The sequence below is a fragment of the Manis pentadactyla genome, chromosome 4, assembly GCF_030020395.1.
Source record: "Manis pentadactyla isolate mManPen7 chromosome 4, mManPen7.hap1, whole genome shotgun sequence".
In the NCBI taxonomy this organism is placed as follows: Eukaryota; Metazoa; Chordata; class Mammalia; order Pholidota; family Manidae; genus Manis; species Manis pentadactyla.
The window spans coordinates 138213198-138221230 of NC_080022.1; positions in this window are offsets into that span (position 1 = coordinate 138213198).

Genomic DNA, 8033 nt, shown 5'->3' on the forward strand with positions numbered 1-8033 from the left:
GTGAGTTTGAGATTTCTGTTGGTTGGAGTAAAGCTATGTTTCCCATTCTAATACCAACTTCTTAATTTGTAGCATATCCGTGCACCACTTGTAAAATTATTTTGAGGTTGTTGTTCAAATACACTCATTTTTCCATGTCAGCATAATTATTTTAAAAGACTTTACATCACTATCATAATTGTTTTAAAATACTTTACATCACTATCATAAATGGGAAAATAGTATCACTTGCATGATAGTGACCATAAACATAAATAAAATGAAACAAAATATTATAAAAGTTAATATTGATTAAAAACAATGACATAAGACTAATGATAAATCTAACCTATTATTTAAAAATTCACATCTGAAAGCAAGTTCCTCAGAAAGAATGGACCTGTTTATATAAATATATATTTGGCTTGTTGTTAATTTAAGACCTCTTGTTTTCGAGTTTTGGTGTTTATCAGAACTAAGAATCCCAGTTCAATAGCAAACATATTTAGAAAGGTTAAAAGGTAGTTACTTCCCAAAATTGGTGACTTTGTCCAATGGGGAGCTGGGAAGTACAGTCCTTGCTGGGCCCAGGAAAGAGAGGAGAACCAGGTAGGGTGAGCCCCAGAAGTCTCTAGCACAAAGTCCTTTCATGATCTGGCCTCACCTCTTGACACTTACCCTCGTGAAGGGAATTGAAGGGTTTTCATCAGGAAACAAAGTTGACTTTAAACAGCTACAATAAGTTTCCTCCAGAGTGGTGTAGGTCTGGTTCCACAACTAGCCTTTTCATGTAAGGAAAGCTTGAATGTGCAGCTCTGCAGGTGTGGGGAGGAGGCCTTCAGACAAACACCGCAAGTCACTCTGGGTCCACTTAGAGGTGGAAAATGCAGAGGAAAATTAAGTCAAAGAGGACAGATGCAAGAGATTTAATATTTGTCAAATGGAACTTCCAGAAGAGGGGGGACAAAATAGAGAAAGGCATCAAAGATGAAGGAAGTAGGGAGGATGTCCTTGAGCTAAAGACTAAAGTCTTTAAATTGAGAGACTCAGCTGAAATGACACACACACATTATATATATGCCTGTTCTGGTGAAAGCACAGATATAGATTCTTTTTATCTACCCATACTAGTACTGATCTCTGCGTCACTATATCTGTAGGTAGGTAGGTACATAGGTATGTCCCCCTATTCTGGTGAAATTTCTTTATTCAAAGAATAAGGAGGAAAAGAATGAATAGGTATCAAGTTTTTCATCTACAACACATGTTGCTAGAAATGATGCTAGAATGTCTTCAAAATTGTAGAGAAAATGATTTCAAATCTGAAATCTTATAACCAGTCAAAACACCTCATGTATTAGAGCAAAGTAAAGATTGTTTTGAACATACTAGTACTCTAAAAGTTGAGCATATCCTCTGTCTTGCCAGTGGCCCCAGGCAAGTTCACTATGGATTCAGTGAGACTGAGGAATGACAATGGAATGTTCTTGGGGTAAAAGGGTTTATTATCTGGCTTGTTCTCCTGGCGATAGGTCAAGCACTAGAATTATGTCTGCGTCCAGCAGTCTGCAAATCTATAATCCTCCTTCGTCTCTCCCTCCACTCAGACCCCTGGGCAGAGCAGCAATTATATATATATTGCCTGTGGATGTGGAAGCAGTAGCCTTGCAGTAGGCCAGTTACATCATCAAGTAGTTTAGGTTCAGGGGAAGATCCCATCCACAGGAACTTCAATTTTCCCCACACACCGTTTTGGGGAAAAGAACATTACTAGAGCACAAGTGAAAAATCCAGAAAGAGGAAGTCATTGAATATAAGAAACAGTAGAACCGTGATGAAAAGAAACCTCAGTATAATATCTGTATAACTGGAAAGCAATCAGTTAAATTATAATTGAAAGTCAGAAGAGTTCTGGAAGAATATCTTTAAGAATTATACAAACTACATGATTCATAAGCCAGAATTATAACTCCATGCTCCTTGTGAGTTGAAATTATCTCTTCTAATCAATAAAAAGGCAAGCAGAAATTCAGAGAAAATTAAAGTTGTACAAGAAAGTTATAACTATGAAGAAACTTAAGATCTGATGTGATTTTTTCAGAGTAATATGTGAAATATAAGAGATGAGCCAAGCGTCACCCCCTTTCATAAACGCGTTACTAGTCACCCCAGCGGAGATCATTCACTCTTTGAACTCATTCGTTGCTTCAGTCAACAAAGATTTATTGACCATTCTCTGAATTCACTTATTCATTAATTTGTCCAAATATTTATTGAACATCTGCTAAGTACTGGGCCTGCCCTAGGTACTCAGGATAGAAGGTAACAAGAAGACATGGCTCCTGCCCTTGATGGTGTTTCTAATCTAGCTCTTTTTCGCTCTGACTCAAATAACACCATATACCCTGTAAATTTGTTATTTTTATATCTTATCTTTTCCTGGACAGAAGAGTTGAAGCCTTACTTATCTCTGTATTTACCCAAAAGTAACCTGCACAAAATGTTTCCACAGTGAGTGCTTGTCTTGCCAAGGGGTTTCAACCCCAGACAAGTTCACTATGGATTCAATGAGACTGAAAAGTGACAATGGAACATTCTTGGGGTGAAAGGGTTCATAATCAACTTTATTCCCATGATGACAGGTCAATCACTAGAATCCTGTCCACTCAGAACAAGTCTGCCTGGAGCAAGGCTGTCTCTGCCTCTGGGCTTCTCTGCCCCCAGAGCCGTCTCGGTTTCTAGCCCAGAGCACTGAGTGGAGCTCTTTATACAGTCAGTAACAACATCTTACCCACATGTGTAGTGAGCAAGCCAACCAGAGCCAGGTGAGACTCCTGACTATAAGAACCTTCACTTTCTCCACAGTGCTCCATGCTTATTATTATTAATACCAGTTATATCTATCAGTTACAAATGCATGTGCTATTTGACATGATAATTCCATTCCAATTCCAATCTAGGGATTAGCCTAGATAGTCTGCACCTGGGCAAGAGGATGTATGTAAAAGATTATTCATTGCAACATTATTTTTAATAGAAAAGAATCTTAAATAACCTTGTCTTGCCAATGGGTTTCAGCCCCAGGCAAGTTTGCTATGGATTCAATGTGACCAAAGAAATTGACACCAAAATATTCTTTGGGGTGAAAGGGTTTATTACCCGGCTTGTTCTCCTGGTGGTAGGTCAAGCACTAGCATCTCTGCCTCCACCCAGAGCACCCGGCCAAGCTCTTTATATAATACAATAATAGTTTATTGCCTAAAGGTGTGGAAGTGGTAGCCTAGCAACATGCCAGTTACATCATCAGGTGGTATAAGTTTAGTGAGGATCCTGGCCATGGGAACCCCAACTTCCCCACAAACCTAAATCTCTGCCAAGAGGAGACTGATGAACAAAACTGATAATGAAACAGTCATCAATTGGGATACTTTTCAGTTGCAAAAATATATAATTAGGGATCTTCTTATATATCTTTGATATGGAATAACCTCCAATATATATTAAACGAAAAAAAGTAAGGTTCAGAAGAGTATGTATAGCATTCTACCATTGTTACGACAGAAAAAAGTAAAATGTAGTTGTTTGTGTACACATAGAATTTCTCTAGAAAATAGATAAGAAACTGGTTGCCTCCAAGAAGGGATCTACCTAGTTGGGGATCTGGAGGGGAAAGGAGATTTCACTAAATACTTTTCTACCTCTTAAAGGGTGTGTAATATATTATCTCTCTTAAGAAACACAATTGAAAATGCAATAGCTCTTTATAATAATACGTTATTTAAATAAATGGAAGGCACAAATAGGGCAGCAAGAAGAGAGCAGGTGTGGAAAGAGTTGGGGCAGAGCTGAATGATCAATTTGAAATCAAAAGAATTCTGGAGGAAGCCGGGGGAGGCAGTGCGATGTAGTGGAAAACACATTTAGCCAGGAGCCTGAGGTCAGGTGTCCAGCCTGTATCCTACCACTTACTAGCCTTGGTTTCCTTATCCACATCAATACCTGTCCCACTTGGCTTACAACAGTCATAGGAGAGGATTTTATGGATGTAAAAATGCTACCAATATAGCAGATATTTTTAATTTCTTGTTTAACTTTCATGCAGTGCCACACGATCCTTGAACTCTGTTTTGGTGCTATTGGGATCCCATTGGGACTGGGATATGTATCAGCTTCCCTACCCAACTGCACCTGGATGAGGAAAAAATGATCTTCCCCTTATAAGGCTTTTGGTAAGATGGGAATGTTTTCTGAGTTAGGTTTCTCTGTGGAACAGCGAGTTCATTGATAAGAAACCATAACTTTTATTCTCTATATTCTTTATAATAAGTCTCAGTATCATAGGCCATTGTGTGAGGCTGACTATTCAAGCCCCCAGGGTCCTGCATCTGGACCAGGGACTTACTCTTCTGTTGTGTGGCTCTATTAAAAAATCAGGAGTTAAGAAACATGATAACTTAAGAGCTTTTCGTTGGAATTTTAAACTTCCACTAACCTAATAACTGTTGTATGCTTTTAAGAGGCCCTTAGAAGGTAAAGAGGATGTAAAGCTTATGTTTCTGTTAAAAAAAAAACAAAATTCAACCAAGTAAATATGAAGATCTAATTGGCTTTATTAAGCAATACATAACTCGGGCCACATCCCCTCTACCAAGTAGAGATGCTCTGAAGGTCTATGGAAAGGAGAGGTTTTTAAAGGCAGGACAAGGAAGTCAAACGGACAAAAGGATTATTTGGGGTGAGGTCACCTTCATTTGGGGACAAAAGGGTCTTATTAGATGGCAAGGACACATGTGACAGCTTACCTTGTCAATGCTGACCAGAAAATTCCTGCCTGACTACATTTCTGGGGGAGGGTGAAACTGCAGTTAGGTGAGGTTTTAAGGCCTGGTTTGGTGGCTTGGCTGAGCAGACCTGACACCATCTTGGACTGTGTCTTTCTTTCTAACAGTTCTCTTTTGAAATAGCCTATTTCCGCCACCGATGAGGGCTATGCTCTCAAGCATCTTTCTTTCATGGGGCCACAGCAAGCCCACAAGTCTAGCAGTGTTTTCACAAAGGTTGCAAGGCAGCAGAGGAATGTCTGTACTATGGACCATGTCTCCACCTGTTTTCCTTGTTATTCATAATGAGCATCAGCAAGATGGCAGGCCACAAAGGTAACTGGACTTCACAGGGATTGAACCCAGGACCTAGCACTGTCTCTTCACTGAAGTGTGAATTCCTTTAGGGCTAGGACTAAATCTTATTATGCCATGGTGCCCAGCCTCGCTGCACATATGGTGTATGCCTGATAAATGTGTATTGAATGAATATACTCTGAACAACTGAGCTATCCAGTCATAATGAAAGGGAGATAAGCCATAAGAATCCAGTTCTCCTAAATGGCAGGACAATATCTGAGCAAGTTCTATTGCCTAAATTAATGTTAATATCAAGAAACAAATTACTAGGTAAGAGAAATCAATGTGCTAGCTCTGACTTACGTTACCCAACCACTGTTGACTTTGTTCAATACCATGTTGTTCCATAAAGGAAGGGCTATGAGAAACAGATCCTCTTCTTATACTTGCTTTTGCTCTCCTATCAAAAGTCAATTTAATTGTGAAGGGGTTTTATAGTTCTATTCCTTCAAACTTTTTATGCATTTAGTGTATATGGTACTCAACTTCATGTCATTTTGCGAAAAAGAACTTTGGGAAGCCATTTTGGTCGTTTTTGAACCCACAGGTTTAGTTTTGAATTTTTGAGATACCTTTTAAGAGAAACTGATTTTTGGAAAAGCAAGGACTTCCAACGTTATCTGGTCCCACCTGCTGTTGAAATATCCTCTCTAGCTTTCCTGCCAAATGGTTGTCCAATGCTTGTATTTGCTTGATCAGACTTAGCTGACTTGCTTTCGGCTGCTTTCTAGGCGACCAAATCAAATGTTGAATTATGTTAAAATGTTCAGGCCTCCAGTAGGCACTCCAGAAATAAGGCCAAAGGTATTCAAAAGTAAGCAAGAAAAAAATAATCGGATGGTTTAAAATGATGCCTACATGCATGATGTTATTCATCGCAGCATTGTTGATAATGATAAAATATCAGAAATAACAGTTGCCATGAGTAGGGGACTTCTGAAATAAATTATGGTACATCCTTACAATTGTAAACTATGAAGCTATAAAAGAACGGCAAGTTCCTTATGTAATCAAATGAAATGATCCTCAATGTAAGTTAAATGAAAAGTCCAACTACAAACAATAAAAACCAGTATTCAGAAAGGTTGGTATTTATGCTGTCATTTGGGTTAAAAAAAAAAAAGAGGGGATAAAAAAGACTGTGATATTGTGATTTATAGTAAGAAGTATATACCTGGTCTTCCATCCTGGCACGTATCTCCCGAAACCCTTGTAAATTCCTAAGTGATAAGAGCACTAAAAGCATCTTTTGTTCCATTGAGGCAACTCTGAGTGGGCTACTGGGTGGCTCCTGCATGGGGGCTGATCACCAGAAAGACAAAGACATGATTAGAAGCTTGGAATGTTCAGCCCTGCCCTCCATTCTCCAGAGAGGGGAGAGGGGCTGGAAAGTGAGTTAATAATTGATCGTGCCTATGTAAGGAAGCTGGTATAAAATCCTAAGAGTAGGGGGGTTGGAGAGCTTCCAGGTGGGTGAAACACATCCGTGAACCGGGAAAGCGGCACACCCTGATTCCATGCGGCAGAAGCTCCTGCACTCAGGACCCTCCCAGGCCTTGTCCTGTGTATCTCTTCACCTGGCTGTTCCTCTGTGTCCTTCATCATGTCCTTTAATAAACTGGTAAACATAAGTAAGTGTTTTCCTGAGTTCTGTAAGCTCTTCAAGCAAATCATCAAATCCAAGGGGGAAGAGGTCATGGAAACCTTCAACTTGTAGCCAAGTTGGACAGAAGTTGTGGGTAACCTAGGGACCTACTGCTTGCATCTGGCATCTGAAATGAGAGCAGTCTCGTGGGACAGAGCCCTTACCCTGTGGCATCTGGTACTACCTCCAGTAGATAGTGTCAGAATGAAGTTGTAGGACATCAGGCTGGCATCACAGAGAATTGCTTGCCCTGCACGTACATCTGGCATCAGAAGTATTGTGAGTATGGCAGTTGTATGAGAGTAAAGGAGACAGAGCAGGAAGTTTTCTCCCAAACAGAAACATATATATATTTCCTCATAGATGCATAAATATTTCCAGAAGGACACACAAGGAGCTGGTGGCATTGGATGACTCTAAAGGAAACCAGGTGGCTGGGGGCAGCAGAAAGAGGTTTCGCTGAATACCCTTTTGTATCTTTAACATTTTGAACCATATACATGCCTTACCTTTGCAAATATGAATAATTAAATTTTCAAATAAGATGGACTCTAGACCCGAAGGAGCAAGATAGACAAGTAACAAGACGAAGGGCTAGAAGATTTCAGTTATAATTATCAGCTACAAAGCAGCCAGAACCAACCAGTGAAAGAGAAAAGGGTCACCACATTTGTCCATTTACTATAAAGAAAGCAGAAACCAAATTTCCACTTTGGTGATGCCCATAACCTACATCTATATGATTCCCTTGAAATTCCGGTTTCTAATAACCATTTCCTATTGCAGCTAAGTTAGGCACAGTCCCAGAAGTAGTCCAGATATAATAATGAATATAAATTTTGTAGTTTTCTCAAATATCTAATTAGTAGTTATGTGCCTTAGTTTCAGAAATATTTTTACATTATTTACACATTTATTTAACAAGCTCTTTTTTATGCTCCATGAGCTGCATAGCACTGTTCTAGATGCTTCAGGATGGGCAGCATGGGATCAGCCTCTGGAATCAGATCTGAGTTCAAATCCAGCTCAGGCTCCTACCAACTGTGTGATCTTGGACAAATTACCTGTCTCTCTGCAGCTCAGTTTCCTCATCTGTAAAAAATGGACACAACAATATCTCCCCCTCAGAGCACCATATGGATTAAATGAAATCACATATGCAAAGTGCTGTCACCTGACAGATGCTCAATAAACATTTTATGTCCATCTTTTTCATTAAGGCATCTTGA